We start from the raw sequence: 18,039 nt of genomic DNA, 5'->3' as shown, positions 1-18,039 counted from the left end.
AAATTTTAGAATTATTCATTCTATTTATGTGAAAAATGTAATGGGTACTTTGATATGGATTGCATTACATCTGTGGATTGCTTTGGGTAGAATAGACATTTCGACAATATTAATTCTTCCAATCCAAGAATATGGGATACTTTTGTGATTTCTTTGTATCATTCAGTTTCATCAATTTGATATTATAAAATCAATATTTTATACTTTTCAGAGTATAGGTCTTTCACTTCCTTGGTTAAGTTTATCCCTTTGTATTCTATTCTTTTTGCTGCAATTGTAAATGGGATTGTTTCCTTGAATTCCTTTTCTGATAGTTCATTATTAATGTATAGGAAAGCAACAGATTTCTATATATTAATCCTTGTATCCTGCAACTTTACTGAATTGATTTATTAGCTCAAAAAATTTTTCGGTGAAGGCTTTATTTAGTGTTTTCTATATATAGCATCATATCATCTGCAAATAGTGATAGATTTACTTCTTCCTTTCCAATTTGAATACCTTTTTTTCTTTCTTTCTTTTCTCATTGCTGTGGCTAAGATTTTTGATGCTATGCATCATAGAAGTGGCAAGAGTGTGCATCCTATCTTATTTCTAATTTTAGAGGAAAGGCTTTCAGCTTTTCACTGTTGAGTATAATATTAACTGTGGGTTTGTCATAGGTGACTTTTATGATGTTGAGACATGTTCCCTCTGGGGTTTTCCTGGTGGCTCAATGCTAAAGAATCCTCACCCAGGTTCAATCCCTGGGTCAGGAAGATCCCCCAGAGAAGGGAATGGGAACCCACTCTCCAGTATTCTTGCCTGGGAAATCCCATGGACAGAGGAGTCCATGAGGTTGCAGAAGAGTCAGACACAACTTATAGATGTTCCCTCTATACCAACTATGATCAGAGGTTTTATTTTGAATGGAATTTTGTCAAATGTTTTTTCAGTGTCTTTTGAGATAATCATGTGATTTTTATCCTTGCTTTTGTTAATGTGGTATATGTATCACAATGATTAATTTGAGGATATTGAAGCATCCTTGCATCTCTAGGATAAACCCTACTTGATCATGGTGTATGACCTCTTTTATATATTGTTGAACTTGTTAATATTTTGTTGAGGATTTTTGCATCTATATTTATCAAAGATATTGGCCTGTAATTTTCTTTCTTTGTAGTATCAAAGAGGATTGTTCTTAACCTTTATAGTCTAATGGAGTTTGTCTTTCTAATGGAAGGTTTTAGACTTCCTTTGCACTGTTACCACTTTCTTCTTTCCAATGTCTCCCTTTTGGAAAGGGAATGTCTATCCTATGCCTTCCCCACCACTCTTCTTTGTTGTAGCAGCTCTGGAAGACTAATTCAGGCTTTTGCCCTCATGAATTCCCAAACCCATGTGCAGCTCAGACTGGTCTCCCACCAGTTCCAAACCAGATGTCCTAGAGTACACACGTCTGCAGGGTCAACCCTCAGCACTAGACAACTTCTTTAACGTCATAACCTGTGATGAACCCCCAGCATCCCAGCTCTCCTTCCAACACTCTCAGAGTGCTTGGGCACCAGTTGGGGAGCCTGGGGAGGCTGCTGATTGAAAGATGGGGCCTGTGGGTGGCCGGAAACCGTGCTCACTGCCTTATGAGTGCTCTCCTTCAATCCTCACTTCTACCCACCCCACAGCAGATGAGCAAAGTGGAACACTGAATGTTTAAGAGTTGAGTCATGTAGCGGTCACTCAGTGATCAGCAGAGAAATCATTTGAGCCCAGTTCTCAGACTTCAAAATCCTGCCCTTTGTATGACATGTGTAATTCTCAAATCTTGCCACATATTTCAATTCCTCTGGGAGCTGAAAAACAAACAAACAAAAAATTGATGTCACACCAGTCCAAGACCAGTGAGGCAAGCATTGCTGTGTCCGCAGGGTTTCCCAAGGAAGAATCATTGTGGCTGGCTTTTGTGAATTGGATCATTGTGAACTGGACCAGCTTTTCAAACTTCAGGGCATTGGAATCTCTTGGGCCCCCACGCTCCAAACTGCTAATTCTCTGAGAATCTGCATTTCCAACAAACTCTCCCAGTGGTTCCTAGGACCACACTGTGAGAAGCACACCCCTTGGTTCAGACCATGACTAGCTTGCAGCCCTTGTCAGATGGTGGAACGTCCCACACGTCCTCATGTAAATGCTGGCTGCTGCATCCTCTGGTGGCCTTGTGGAGCGGTCGAGGGTGGTGTTTAGATTGTGGATTCTGGAGCCAGACTGCTGTATGGCCAGCTTCATGGGCTCCAGCTTGAGCACTGATTATATGATCTTGGTGTTTCAACCTCTCTGCTCTGTTTTCTCATCAGGAAAATGGGGAGAGGATAGGACAGTGTGATTCTCCTGCTGTGCCTTTGCTCCAGCCTGCTTCATAGGAAACCACTTGCCTCATCTGGGACTCAGAGGGACTTCATATGATAGGTCTGCATTTTGTGATTTCAACTTGGAATCCTTAGGGTCAGAGGCCTTGAGTGACACAACTTACGCTAAAGATCAAAGTAGGTGATAAATTGAATAAGACTTGCAAAAAGTATTCAAACATGGACAACTAGCTTCTTGGGGGCAAAAAAACGGCTTGATCCAAGCAGGGACTGAAGAATCCAGCCCCAAGTGGCTCCTGGGCACTGGCTTGAGGCTAACACTGGTTCCTGAACTGTGAGAGAAGGTCTGTGTGACTCCAACCTTCTAACCAGCCCTGATCTTCCTCTCCTGGATCAGGGAGTTTGGTGATAAATAAACTAAGATAGGCCCACTTCCACCACCTTCCTGGAAGGAGGATGGACTAGAACTGAAAGATGTGTTTAAAGAAAGCACTTGAGTGCAGATTCTTCCTTTGGTCTCTGCTGATCGCTGAGTTGGTTACTGGTATCAGCACCATAAGGAACTGTATGGGCTTTGGGCCAGTTCTTTAGGGGAAGCAGTGAGGACCCAACCGGGATGCTGGCTGCTCCAACAAGCCCTGCAGCTGGAACTCCCCACATGTCCCTCTGTCCCTGTATACAGGCCGCCTTTACCCCTGTGCTCCAGGCTACAAGGAGTGTGTGGGGAAGTGGAGGAGGAGGGTTCCTGAGGCCCTGGGCTTGTTGGCCAGCCTGACCCCCACTCTGGGAAACATCCACCATGCCCCCCTCTTCCTGGGACAGCAGGGCTCCTGAGAGGATGATGGCTGTCATCCAGGGAGGGTGAGGGGCAGAGCTGCCAGTGAGAAATGCTCTTGTCTGTTAAGTCTCTTTTCATGAAGATAGTTTTGGGGAAGGAGCTGCTCAGACCTGCAGCTTGAGTCTCACATACCTGACCTGAATTTTATTAGCTGCATCTCTCTCAATAAAACTCAGACTTTTCCTCCCTAACATGGTCTTTCACCACTGCTTCCTTTTATTTTAACTAAGTTAGCCCCAGAGACAGAGGATCCAGATGGTGAGGGCCTTCTCTACATTTAGAAGCCTGTGGTGGCAGGGAGGGTCTCCAATATGCCTGTGATCACACCATTGATGAAGGACCAGGTGGCAAGGTCTGTGTCTGCATTCCGGTGGCCAGGGTCCAAAGTCAGCTCTTCCATGAGAGGTTGCCCGGTGATGGGACTGACAGACTTCAGACGATCCCTTCACCTCAGACTACCATTGCCCAGCAGTCTGTCACACCACCTGCAGCATTCGCATGAAAATCCATCTCTCAATGGATACAAGAATCTTACCGAAGGGAAGACCACACTGCTTTTTAATTTGAGCATCAACTAATCACTCACCAAGCTCCCTTGATAACCAGATGACAGCCTCATAGGCAGCCAGAGTGGGCGGACTCCTGCAGAAGAGCCAGACCTCTATTCAATCACAAGATGGGGCCATGGGGGTCCTTAGAGACTCTGCCAACGCCTGGCCCAGGGCTCTTTCTGTGAGTCACCCGTCACTGTGGAAAGGAAGAGCCCTTCTCTCCAGGAGGCTAGTGAAGGCTTCTTCCTAAGACGTTTGTTATTGAGGCATTTTCCTGTTAGGAAAACACACGATTCTCGTTACACATGGGCTAAGCCAGACACCAGGCTTGAATCCAGATTAGGCCCCGGGCTCTGAGGACACAGACAGACGGGTTCTGAGGAGGCCCCCAGAAGAGGCTACGGGGGCGCTGGGCAGCACCAGACAGCTGGAGAGAAATCTAGAGAGGAGGGAGGTGAGCAGGGGGACGGGGAACACGAACGTGGGGAACAGCTCCAGTCACACCTGCGGGCTCCGGACACCTGGTGTCCCAGTAGCTGAACAGAGGAGATGGATCTGTGATTGGGAGGAGGGCCTGCTATTCCCAGGAACGTTCACACCACAAGGCCACATCCCAACCTGCCTCTTTCCTGCTCTGCAGGGACTTGGCTGGCTTCTTCAGAACATGTGACGTCTGGGTCCTTCCAAGGCACCATGGGGGTGAGGGGGACATTGTGGACAGGACCTCCCAAGAGGAATCTGTGGGATTCCTCCTGGGATAGTCCCCTCTCCGGGGGCCAAGGTGATGGAAGAGCTCAGACTTGGTGGCTCGGCAGGGCTGGGCACCCAGCTCAGCGGTCACTTCCCTGTGCAAACCAATTTGCCTTACAGGTTGCTATGAACCAACAGGTGGCCGCTCAAAGAAACGAGAGTACCTCCTCCCCACCCTGCTCCTCAGAATGCAAGGGGGCCTGCGGAGGGCTGGGGTGGTTGCATTTGCTGAGGCCTTTGCACAGGATGGAAAAAAAAAACAAAAAAACAACCAGCATGAATGGCTGTCCTCAAGCTGACCCCCAGGCCAGAAAGGAAAAAGGGAAAAGTTTGGTGCAGTGAGGCCCAGGCAGCCTGTATGATGATCATCAGTCAGAATTGTCTACTAGTAGAATGCAATTGTGCTAAATTATATTCTAACACACTCTTATGAGAAAACACACTTTGAACAACTGACACCAGTATGGTACTAGCAGCAGAGTCGATAATAACCACTACGGCCAAACCACCCCAAACATGCCCAAACTCAGCTGATCTCAGAAGCTAAGCAGGGTCCAAGCCTGGTTAGTACTTGGACGGGAGACCGCCCGGGAATACCGGGTGCTGTAGGCTTTTAGACTTCCCTAGTGGCTCAGATAGTAAAGAATCTGCCTGCAATGCAGGAGACCTTGGTTCAATCTCTGAGTCAGGGAGATCCCCTGGAGAAGGGAATGGCAACCCACTCCAGTATTCTTGCCTGCAGAATCCCACAGACAGAGCAGCCTGGCGGGCTCAAGTCTGTGGGGTTGCAAAGAGTGGGGCACGAATGAGTGATGAACACTTTCACTTTCCTTCAAAGATAATAGATCCTAATCCCTGGTGTCTGAGCCACAGACCAGAGGATAGACCCTCAAGCCCCAGAGGACGACTCCCAGACCTTGACCCTAATGGAAGCTGCTCTGCTGAGCTTCCAAAGGACTTTGGATTGGTGGCCCCCCTTTCCACGTTTTGGAATGAGAATTTCTATAACTGTTATTCTGTGCCTGCCCCACCATTTGTATTTTGGGAATCAATAATTTATTTTCTAGTTTCACAGGTGCAGAGGAGAGCTATTTTCCCCCAGGATGGTTGACTTCCATTGTCTTACTGATATCTGATTTAGATGTTTTAACTGAAAACTTTTGAGCTGATGAGATTTAAATGAGATTTTCAGCTTGAATTGATACTGAATGGGTTGAGACTTTGGGGGATGTTGGAACTAGGTGACTATATTTTGCAGTTGGGATGGACATGAATCTTTAGGGACCAGAGGATGGACTGTCGTAGGCTGGCTGAATAGTGGCCACGCAAAGATATTAGGTCCCAATTCCTAATTTCTGGAGCCTGTAAATGTTACCTCATTGTCAGGAATCCTCTGGCCCTTATTAATTCCTGAATATTCAGGAATTAAGAGGAGAGGCAGCCTTTCCTGGGGCTGAGGAATCCAGGCATTTCCTTTGTTAGTTTCTCATTATGGTGACAAGTACCCTCTTCTCTCTTTAATAGGGATTGCCTTGTGTTTTGTAAGTCTGGAATTTTAATCTTTATCTTTGCTGAGAATAACTACCTTGTAAGACAGTATATATGCCTACACCATGTTGATTAAAATACCTTTGCTCCATCAGAGCTCTGGTCCCCGTGTCTGCCTTTCTTTCTTTCTCTCTCTCTCTCTTTCTCTATCTCTATTTCTGGCTGATTCCCTGGAGCGAAAAGCCAGCTGCGTAACCCAGGGAATATTGGCCTCTTTCCTTCTTTCACTCTCTCATCGTCGACTCTGAACCACCAGGTTCCAGTCCAATAAAGGACCAACACCTCATAAAGAAAAGAGGTCTCTGCAGTTGTGATTAACTTAAGGATCATGATATGGAGAGATGGCCCTAGATTGTCCAAGAGGGCCCTAAATCCAATAACAAATGTCCTTATAAAAGAGAAGCAGGAGATTCCCTTGTGACCTAGTAGTAAAGAATCCACCTGCCAATGTAGGGTACACAGGTTCGATCCCTGGTCTGGGTAGATCCCACCTGCTGCAAAGCAACAACGCCTTTGCCCCACAACTGCTGCACATGTGCTCTGGAGCCCACTCACTGCAGCTGGAGAGTCGCCCCGCTCGCTGCAAGCCTGCACACAGCAGTGAAGGCCCAGTGCAGCCAAAAATAAGTAAATTAATTAAACAGTAGTAGTTTAGTCACTAAGGCGTGTCCGACTCTTGTGACCCCATGGACTGTAGCCTACCAGGCTCCTTTGTCCATGGGATTCTCCAGGCAAGAATACTGGAGTGGGTTGCCGTTTCCTTCTCCAGGGGATCTTCCTGACCCAAGAATTGAACCCAGGTCTCCTGCACTGCAGGCAGATTCTTTACCAACTGAGCTACGAGGAAAGCATATATATATATATATATATATATATATATATATGACTTTGTCAACAATTGTTTTTAAAAAGAGAGAGGCAGGGGAGTGTTGCCACACATGGAAGAAAAGGTAAAATGAAGGCAGAGGCAGAAACTGAGTGTTGTGACCGCTGGCCAAGGGCTGCCAGCCATCAACAGCAGTTAGAAGAGGCAAAGAACAGACTCTCCTCAGAGACCCTGGAGGGAGTGTAGCTCTGCCAACATCTTGGCTTCAGACCTGTGGCCTCCAGAGTTGTGAGAGAATACGTTTCTGTCATTTTAAGCCACCTGTATTTTAGTAATTTGCTACGGCAGCCCCAGGAGAAGAACACAGTGCTTTCCAGAGCATTTCCCTAGACCCTATCCTGTTTGATAATGCAGATCAAGAGCCTGGCAGGGGCTGGCACCTGGGAAACACTCAGCTAGTCACTGGGTGTTGTGACCAGACCCTTACAGTCACACTGTGAGGTAGTTCTTCATCTTTCCATAAAAGAGGATGAACTGAGGGGTCAAGGAGGATCCATAATTTATTTGCAACCGCAGTGAGCAACAGAGCTTGGCTTCAGTTCAAAGGTCCTGCCTCAAAGGCCCAGTTTTCTCTTATCCCATGAGAACCACTTCGTCTTGCAGGCATGTGGCCGGTCAACATAACGCCAGGCCCTGCCTCCACCTCCCTAAATGCAGGGTCAGCCTAGGGGAAATGGTGCAGAGTTGGAAAGACTGGAGGGGCCCTGGGCCAGGTGGTTCAAAACCTGGAGAGAGATCCATCTTCCAGGCTCTTCCAAACTGCCATCTGTGCCTCCAGCCTGGCATGCACCTCTGTCCCAGCAGGCTGCATTTTAAGGTCCGGGCTCTTCCTATACCAGGTCACAGGTCACCTGTCCTGTGCTACCATCCTTTGTTTAGGTGACAGATAAAGTCAGGTGGGCTCAGTCCAAAGGCTTCACCTGAGACAATATCCATGTCACGTAGCTTTACCCTGAACAGTTCTGTTTAAACGTCACTTTGCTCACTCTCCTCCCAACCACAAGGAGAAGTTGGAGCTCGCATGCTGCACTGGAAGCACAGAAGGCAGTACCCATGCTGACCTCTGTGTATTTGGAGACCACAAAGCCAGATGCCCTCCTGTGACCCATCCCCCGATTCCAGCTTCTTCCATTAAAACCTGCTCATTCTGCTCTTCCGAGAGGCCACAGAAATAATATGCTGAATACCTGTCAACGCCATATTTATTGCATGCGTGCATGCTAAGTCACTTCAGTCATGGTTGACTCTTTGTGACCCTGTGGACTGCAGCCCAACAGGCTCCTCTGTCCATGTGATTCTCCAGGCAAGAATACTAGAGTGGGATGCTGTGCCCTCCTCCAGGGGATCTTCCCAACCCAGGGACCAAACCCAGGTCTCTTAGGTCTCCTGCATTGGCAGGACGTTCTTTACCACTAGTACTACCTGGGAAGCCCTCATATTTATTGAGAAAGCCCCAAATGTCCCAACTGCCCTCAAAAGCACTCTTGGGCCTCAAGTCCCCACTCTAGTCGTTTCCTGTGGTTGCTGTAACAAATTCCCTCCAGCTAGGTGGCTTAGATGATACAGACATGCTGTCTCCCTGTCCTGGTGCAGAAGTCTGGCGCAGGTCTCACTGAGCTAAAACCAAGGCGTCTGTGGGGTCAGTTTCCTTTCTGGAGGCTCTGGGGGAAGATTCCATTTTCATGCCTTCCCCAGCTTCTTCCTGGAGCTTATCTATATTCCATGGCTTTTGGTCACTTCCATCTTCAAAGCTGGCAGCGGTTCCTCTCAGAGTCTTCCATAGTCACATACTCCTCTGTGAATGCACTTGGGAAAGGCTCCTGTGATTACACCACCCCACCCAGATGACCCAGGACAATCTTGCCATCTCAAGGTCAGCTGACTAGCAGCCTTAACTCTACCTGCTACTGTAATTTCTATCTGCCATGAAAGGTGGCATACACACAATTCCAGGAAATCCTTGAGGGGGGTGGTCATGAGTCTCCCTGCTGCCCCTTCCATGAGGACCCAGTCTAATAGGCTGTTACTACAGTGAGGGTGTTCCCTGGGAGGGTGACCCAACAACACCCGCTAGTCCACTGGTCCCCAGAGGGGTGCTGGCCACAGTTTGATTGTGGTCTTGAAAGGATCCATGGAGGGCCAGCAGCAGGAAAGGGGGCTCCTTGGTGCTAGTGAGTGAATGCAATTTTAGGAAGAGAAATGAACAGCCTCTGGGCTTGGAGAGGTTTGGATTCCATGTAAGGGACGTTGGGGTGCAGAGAGGATCCCAGGGCCCCCTGTTCAAGAGATGCCTGAAAAGGGTGCAGGTGAGGGTGTTCTCAAATTAGTTGTTCTAAGCAATAAAGCATCAGTTCCAGCCAATTGAGTCTGTATTAACAGACCCCACTTTCTGGGTCAGGAAGTCCCGCCGACCTCCTCCCCTCCTTCCTCTGAGGTAGGGGGAAAGCCTGGGGAGAGGGAGGTGCTGGGGGACCACTGACTGGTGGCTGAGCTCCTGGGAGACTCAGGGACTGAAGCCCCCCTTCCACCCTCTGAACTTCAATCAGAAAAAAATAAATGTAAAATGTGGGGTTTTTTTTCAGCTTCAAGCTTGAGCATCACGTGTTGTGAAGAAATCTCGTGTGCAGGTCCCAGGGCGTCAGGAATGAGGGTGCTCGAGGCTGCCTGCCACGTTGGGCCTGAACCCTTCCACCCTGCCCCAGGCTGTGGGGAACCATCTCCTACAAGTTCAGTCTGCCTTGCTGTGTCTGGCTTATGTCACTAAGCTTTTTTCTTACTGTTCAGTCACTAAGTCACGTCCAACTCTTTGTGACCCCATGGACTGCAGCACGCCAGGCTTCCCTGTTCTTCACCATCTCCCAGAGTTTGTTCAAACTCATGTCCATTATGTTGGTCATGCCACTCAGCCATCTCATCCTCTGTCTCCTCCTTCTACTGCTCTTCAATCTTTCCCAGCATCGGGGTCTTTTCCAATGAGTTGGCTCTTTGCATCAGGTGGCCAAAGTATTGGAGTTTCAACTTCAGCATCAGTCCTTCCAATGAATATTCAGTGTTGATTTCCTTTAGGATTGACTGGTTTGAACCCTCAAGAGTCTTCTCCAGCACCACAATTCAAAAGCATTAATTCTTTGGGCTCAGCCTTCCTTATAGTCCAACTGTCACATCTGTACATGACTCCTGGAAAAGCCATAGCTTTCACTAGATGGACCTTTGTTGGCAAAGTAATGCCTCTGCTTTTTAATACATTTCTAGGTTGGTCATAGCTTTTCTTCCAAGGAGCAAGCATCTTTTAATTTCATGGCTACAGTCACCATCTGCAGTGATTTTGGAGCCCAAGAAAAGAAAATCTGTCACTGCTTCCACTTTTCCCCTTCTATTGGCCATGAAGTGATGGGACCAGATGCCATGATCTTAGTTTTCTGAATGTTGAGTTGTAAGCCAACTTTTTCACTCTCCTCTTTCACTTTCATCAAGAGGCTCTTTAGTTCCTCTCTCTCTGCCAAAAGGGTGGGATCATCTGCATATTTGAGGTTGTTGATATTTCTCCCAGCAATCTTGATTCCAGCTTGTGCTTCATCCAGGCCAGCATTTCTCATGATGTACTCTGCACATAAGTTAAATAAGCAGGGTGACAATATACAGCCTTGACGTACTCCTTTTCCTATTTGGAACCAGTCTGTTGCTCCATGTCCAGTTCTAACTGTTGCTTCCTGATCTGCATATAGGTTTCTCAAGAGGCAGGTCAGGTGGTCTGATATTCCTATCTCTTTAAGAATTTTCCATTTTGTTGTGATCCACACAGTCAAAGGCTATGGCATAGTCAATAAAGCAAAAGTAGATGTTTTTCTGGAATCCCCTTGCTTTTTCTATGATCTAGTGGTTGTTGGCAATTTGATCTCTGGTTCCTCTGCCTTTTCTAAACCCAGCTTGTACATCTGGAAGTTCTCAGTTCATGTACTGTTGAAGCCTAGCTTGAAGGCTTTTGAGGATTACCTTGCTAGCATGTGAGATGAGCCCAGTTGTGCAGTAGTTTGAGCATTCTTTGGCATTGCCCTTCTTTGGGACTGGAATAAAAACTGACCTTTTCCACTAAGCATAAGGTCCTCAAAGTTCAGCCACGTTTGCACTGTTGCAGAATATCCTTCTTTTCTAACACTAACATTCCATCTTATGTTGATGAAACAAAAATTATTTTGAAAGCAGGACAAGAAAAAATTTAAACATAAAATTCTCACTCTCCCCAACTGGGCCCCCACCCTCTTTAGCATGCATGGTGCGTCTGCATTATTCATTAACCACATCCTTTAGAAGCCTGCTTGCCAAGAAAAAGCAATTTCCTCCTGGCACCATCAGGGTCAGTCTTCAGGAGATCATCAATCCTGTAAGGTGTCATGATGACCTGAGCTCACCTGGTTGGACTATGTCAACTGTCCATATGTTACCATGACATGTGATCCTTTGTCTCAAAAATGTGTACAACTGTGTTTCCTTCTAACAGGGGAAACAGTCCTCAGAGCTCTCTGATAGACCGTCTCCTGGGTTATAATCCTCATGTTGGTTTGAATAAAAATCTCCATTTCTTTCTTAGATTAGCCATTGATTCATTTTTCATCAACAATGCATAGTCCACATTGTCTTTATCCAATCATCTGTCAGGGGACATTAGGCTGTTTCCACATCTTGGCTGTTGTGAACAGTGCTACAATCATCATGGGAGTGTTAATGTCATTTCAAGATCTTCATTTCAATTCTTTTGGATAAATACCGAGAAGCAAAATTGCTGGATCATGTGGTCGTTCTATTTTTAATTTCTCCAAAGAAGACATACAAATAGCCAACAGGTACGGGGCGACTGTAGCTCGGATGGTAAAGAATCTGCCTGCAATGCAGGATACTCGGATTCGATCCCTGGGTCAGGAAGATCCCCTGGAGAAGGGAATAGCAACCCACCCCAGTATTCTTGCCTGGAGAATTCCATGGACAGGCCATGGGTTTGCAAAGAGTCAGACCGACTGAGCATCTTTCCTTCATTCTTTCATGGGGGGAAGGGTAAGGGGAGGAAGCTAACATTGCAATCATCAGCAAAATGGAAATTAAAACCACAATGAGACCTCATACTGTTAGAATCATTACTATCAAAAAGCAAAGACAGCAAGTGTTGTCAAAGATGTGGAGAAACCGGAGCCCTCGGGCATCTGTGAGATGCACACTGGTGCAGCTGCGGGGGAGGCACCCCGGAGCCTCCCGTTTCCTGCTGTGCACTCTGGGGGTAGCTTGGGAGAACTCAGTCCTAACACCAAGTGAAAGCCTTTTGGAGGCAGTCCCTCTTCTGAAAGCACCTGCACATCCACAGTCAGCTTTGGGCCGCCTGGGCATCCTCTATCCATCTCCATCTTTTGAGCACCTTCTCTGTGCTCTGAGATGTGCACACAAGTGAATCTTTTAGTAGCAAGTGTTCCCTGTTACTAAAAGGAAGGGGGTACTCCACAAGCAGGGCTGTCTGGTGAAACATACAGGTTTAGAAGAAAGGAACCCCTGCAGAGCTGGGGGTGGGGCACTCCGGACTGGGTTCCTAAACCTGTTCTGCTCCTAAGACAAGGATCCCCTGGTACAGGGACTCTGCCCCTGGATGTCATCCCCCTCCCCACATCCCTTGGACCTGTAATCCCTTGGTTCCCTTCACCCCACTTGGAGCTGGACTGTCTGTCTCCACTGGGTTCTGCTGCTGCTTGGAGGTGGGGTGCATGACTTGGAAAAAGAGGGAACATGGACTCCTGCATGGCTGGGATCTCATCTTTTAGGGGGTCTCACTTTTCACACTAGAAAGATCGACCTCTTCCTGGAACATGCCCTCCTGTTCCATCCTTTACCTGACCTTCTGCTTCCAGGGAGGCTGGCGCATTCCAGGCCTCAGGCCTGCGAGCAGGAGGCCTGGGACAGGGCTGACCTCCACTGTTACTGGAATTGTCCCTCCACCGACCAAACCCAGGGTCATTAACAGGGGCAGCAGGGCCCATGTGTCACACCCGGATGTCATCATGGTGGTCTCCGTAAAGAAGTCAGGCAGGTCCTTTATTCCCAGAGACCGAGGCCCACAGAGGCATTGGGCACATTCAGGGCGGAGCCTGTGCCCAGCCTGCAGCCCTGCAGCCTCAGAGGCCGCCCCAGCCATGGATCACCCTGCACAGGACCCCCAGGGCCCCTCGGCAGGATCCAGGGTTCACAGGAAACCCCTTCCTTCTCACTTCCGCAGGGCTACGCTGTGGTCGGGTCTCTCTGGCCCGGACAGCCAGGCCCCGCAGCATCCTGTCTTCTGTTCCTGCTCCACCATGATCACTACGGTGGGGAGAGGCTTCCTGAGATGCTGCAGGCTGCCCTGCTGAGGCTGCAGGGACACACAGGGGACACGCAGAGAACTCTGGGCAGCCCTCTGGAAACTTCCAAAGGGTGCTGGGGTACCCTGCGGAGCCCAACAGCTCCGCGGGGTCAGGATGCTTCGCTGTCCTTGGCCTCTTGGGGCTGTGGCCAAGATGAACGCAGGAGGAGTCTCATTTTCACATCCTCAGAAGTCGCAGTCAGAAGTCAAGCCTTGCCTTGGTCCCTGGGGGGATCCCAGAGGAGGGGAGGGTTCTGGAGGCTGAGAATACCTGCTGGACCACAGCAGCTTGTCTGCGAGGGCCTCACGGTGCGGCTTCCGTCTCCCGCCCCACCTTCCGTCTCAGCGCCCCCTCCTTTCCCCACAGCCAGGAACCACTTGCCGTCCTGCCCTCCGGGGCCTGGTAACCCTCCGCCAACCACTCTGCTGGTTCTGCTTCAATGCCCTCAGCTTCCCCAGAGGGCACCTTCCCTGTCCTGCTGGGCTGGCCTCCTCTCTGGGCCCCCCGTCCCCTCCGCCACAGCCTGTTCCGCCCAAGACCCCTGCTCTTCGCGAAGGGCCCGGGCGCAGCCGCCCCCGTGACCTCAGCACAGTCTGGCTGAGGGTAGGCTGGCGGGGCCCCTGGAGCTGCTACCCCAACCCTCCCCTGGGACCTGCTCCAAACAGACCCCCCTCAGCCTGGCCTCAGCACCGATCAAACCCGAACTGCGCTGTTGTCTGTAGAACTAAGCATCTGTACAAGCACTGTACAAGCACTTTTTGGTTTCTTGGGTCCAGCCCTCTCCCCCCACTTCAGGACGGCAGGAGTCTTTATCTTCTCACCTGCCTCCACAAGGGCCTGGGCCTGGTAAGCACCTGGCACACGTTTGCAGGGGGAATAAGTGTGGAATTCTGTCCCGAGTTCCTTTTCCATCCCTGCCCCCAGGAAGTCATCTGTGGGTGTGACTTGCTTACTGCTCTCTCTCCTAGCGCTGGATCAGCAGAGACCTTGTGTGTCTCTGGCTGCGGCATCCACTGGGCCTGCCCCTCGGGGGAACCAGTGCGCCGAGGCGGCGGAAGCGCACGCGGCGTCCTCTGCTGCCCTCTGCTGGTCGGACATGGAGAGGCTCAAGAGAGGTGGGCAGACTGTGGGAGGGCCGCGTCGTTATTTTTCGTTCTAACACTCTTGAAAACAGACAAAGCCGCCTACCCTTCCCAGTGCTTATACAGTCTGCAGCAGGACAACAGTCTTTCTGGGTTTTTAAATATTTCCTTCTGTTATCCTCATGAATACACTTATCTGGCTGGCAGTGAGTCTCCATTTGTGGGGTGGTTTACTCCTGGTCTGTAGACATTCTGACTTGGTGGATGGTGACTGGATAGAAAGCCACTGCTACCATCTGGCTTGATGGAGGGAAGATATCACCCAACATTTTTCCAGTTCCTGGGATGGGGAGGGAGGGGGCCCGTGTTGGTGGGCCAGCTGCTGCCCCCAGACAGGATCTGTCCAGAGGAGACCCAGTATCCAGCTACCTGGCTTTCTCAGGAGCAGCTACATCCTCCCGATGGACTGTCTCTCCTTGGAGCATAAACTTGAACATGGATGCATTCCACCTGCCCTGCAATGTCAGGGTGGTTAAACAGAGGCAGAACTGTTGGACTTTTACCTGTTGACCCCAAGACTCTCCCAGTGGCAAACCCCAGAGCCTTTGGCCCAAGATGGGCCCATGTGACACAGGTTTGTTTCAAGCAGCAAGCCGGTTCATTTTGTGAAGTAGTATCCACACCTGACCTCTCTCTGATCCCCCATTAACATTCCTTCAAAAACATTCTGCTCTATTTGTGAGTGAGAAAATATGGTCACTGCTTCTTCTTCTTTTTTTTAACACACTATATTACTCTGGTCACATGAGATCTCTGTGTGTCTCTCCCATAGCTTGACAGTCCCTGATGGGAAAGGCTGTCCTTGCTCACATCCCCAGTGTCTAATGGTTCAGAAGAGCTCAATAAAAGTTTATTTAATGAATGACTTTTAGTCCACTTTCCCTCTGCTGTCCTATCTCTCAAATCAGAGAGTGGCTTTTTGACTTTCCAAGTATTCCTCTGAACCTCAAAGAGAGCCACGCCACCAGGGGACATGACGAAAGTTCAGGAAATATGGCACGGAAGGCGGGGCCCCTAGGATGAGTCAATTAAATCCTGATATCCATTCTCAACTATAAGAGTTTTTTGTTTCCTCTGTGTTGAAGCCAAACCTCTTTCTGGGGTGTCTCTACCCTCACAAGGTCTTCAATACAAATGTTCACATCTCCCACCCCTTCTACTATTGAATCGCAATGATTCCTACGGTGTGGTGATAGAGGGAGGGACAAGACGGGCCCCTCTGAATCTGGAGAGGACAGGCAGGGAGCGATTCCAGGGCTCACCAAAGGAATGTGGAGAGGGAGGTGGAGAGATAAGAGGAGGGGAAGAAAAAGGAGAGGAGATGCATACAGAGGCAGTGATGTAGACAGGAAAATTAGAAGGAAGATATAAAGTTGATGGGGGAGGTAAGTCACTGATAATAAAAAATGATCACGAGAGGTCAACAAAACAATTTAGCAAAGGTAAGTTCAACACTTAACGAAAGATGTGGCAAGCAAAGGTATCATGGAAACTTTAAAATTGTGTTTAAAAGTTAGCTTTGGCTTATGAAAGAACTTAAAACATTGCCACGATGTGCTGTAAAAAGTTTTAATTCTTATTTTAGGTTATTGAGGTTAAACACATGCTCCTCAAAATCTTTTATCCTCCTCTAATGAAGTATAAAAAGAACCCTGGAAAGTGGCATCCAACACCTCATAATATAAAGATTTTCTATGTTAATGAAAACAATTCCCACTCCTCGGCCTCCTAGATCACCACCCAAGCCAGAGTTTGCTCTGCTGATGCCTCACACGTGCCTGCTCCACTTGTGGGCACTTTCTCTCCCATCTCTCACTTTGCTCCCAGGGACCTGCCTTCTGGCAGTAAATGCTCATCTCAGTTGTATGCCTGATTCCAGAACCTTCTGAGGAAGGGGAGGACAGGGCAGTGCTGATGGCAGCAGTAGACCCTGCAGGCTGCAGAGTTCAACCTCTGATAGTGGGGGCTCCTGTGCCCCCCACAGGCAAAAGATGGGAGGAGAGAGAAAGGAGGACCGCAGGAGTCTCTGACTCCCCCAGGAACAGCAGTGGTTGAGAAGGCTCAGGTGGTAGAATGTGCTTGGGGCCCCCCGGGTCCCCTTACCTGCCATCCCTCTTCACCTTCAGGAGAATCCCTGGGGTGGTTCCCCAGGCTCTGCCCAACCTCTGCTATTGTTTACTTCTGACAACAGATCCCACATGCAGTCCCTGATTTCCTTTGTTCTACCACCCACTCCCTCCTGCAGCAGCCCTCCCCCAAAGGAAAGCACCAGAGAGAAGCAAATGCAATCTATCTTATTTCAAAGCTGCTGAGGGTAATCACTTTGTTGAAGAAATAAAAAACACATGATTAGATATCTGAATTAAATAATAATTTGGGGGGTCATACTTAATATTTTAGAACTCAGAATTAGCTCATTTCATTTGTAAAAAAGGTGCTGCAAGCGTGCTTTGTGTAAAATCAAAATCTTGATGTTTAAAATAATCAAAAGGGTCTGCTTTACTGTCACAAAAGGGATGGAGAAGAAGTTGTGTGATGTCAACCAAGGGCTATGCCTGCAGTTTCCAGGAAGATTAAAAACTTTCTCCTAAAGATTCTTAACTGAAAAAACAAGATAATGTTAATGGTGGCAACAACAACAAAAAAATGTCAGACAGCAATCTTTCCAGATTCTTTGACACAGATGTCCCTGTCACAGACTCGTGGAAGTGGGCACCATCACAAGGAAGAGCAAGGGGCTGGGGGGAGGGTAAGCCCTCCTCTGGACACAGCGTCTTCGTTCTGGTTACAGCACCTGCCAGGGGCCATGCCCTGGGGCCAGGGCCTTGATCCCCGGCCATTTTCTGCTCTTCCTTAGTCAAGATCAGAGCTGCAGCAAGAGTGTCCTGCCCAACGCCGCCCCCTGCCCACCAAGACGGTTAGCAGCAGGCAGTGCCCCCTGCGTATGAAGGTGTCCTGTGCCCACTCTGGGCAGCTCTCTCTGGGGCTGGACACCCCTCCCTTGAGGTGAGGCGCCTGACGTGTGTTGTGCCCAGCAGGGGGAAGAGGACCAGAGACCCCTGCCCCGCCCCTGCCTCGGGCCAGCGAGGGGCCACACTCACTACCCCGTCTCCCCAGCTGCCCCTTCTGTCATCCGCTTTCCACGTGGACCCACCATCCTTGCCTCCTAGGCCCCTGACTGGTTGATGCCTCCTGCTATAGGGAGGGGCCAGGACTGGACAAGTGGCTTCCGTGGTACTGGAGCTGGCAGAGCATCCATCCCCTTTGGACACTGTACTTCTATTGATAAGCAGCGATACGTATCAATAAGGATCACATCATACTGGGCCATTACGTTGAAATGGATGAAAATTACCCCAAAATACCTCAGTCAAAAATCCCACAACTCCAGTTCTAAAATTTACACCTAAAAATGTATACAACTGCTTTGAGTCCATCTTTTTAAACCTACTAAAATCACAGAAGCCTCATCCACTCCTTCTGTGTACTACATACAGGAAGTTCCCAACTGTGAAGCTAGATGTATTTTTTTTTTTAACAGCTAAGTCTAGGGGAAGAGCTAATTAAAAAGCTAAAGTATCATCTGTCCAATTAATTATTTT

At 48.8% G+C, this 18,039-nt stretch overlaps 1 protein-coding gene across 2 annotated transcripts in view; it reads right to left on the bottom strand.

The window, feature by feature from the left end:
- PGBD5 (piggyBac transposable element derived 5) overlaps nucleotides 1-18,039 on the bottom strand; it is a 122,069-nt gene that overhangs the window by 2,751 nt on the left and 101,279 nt on the right. Inside the window, exon 8 of one of the 2 annotated variants that reach the window (XM_043477174.1) lies at nucleotides 1,709-1,832. The exons of the other annotated variant lie outside the window; for it this stretch is intronic. The gene's annotated coding sequence lies outside the window, so the exon portion shown is untranslated. Of the gene's footprint in view, nucleotides 1-1,708; nucleotides 1,833-18,039 lie in introns of those variants that run through there. 2 annotated transcript variants of the gene reach the window in all.

Source organism: Cervus canadensis, chromosome 8, assembly GCF_019320065.1.
Source record: "Cervus canadensis isolate Bull #8, Minnesota chromosome 8, ASM1932006v1, whole genome shotgun sequence".
In the NCBI taxonomy this organism is placed as follows: domain Eukaryota; kingdom Metazoa; phylum Chordata; class Mammalia; order Artiodactyla; family Cervidae; genus Cervus; species Cervus canadensis.
Note: the sequence above shows the minus strand (reverse complement) of the source record. Positions and strands in the feature narration are given on the sequence as shown.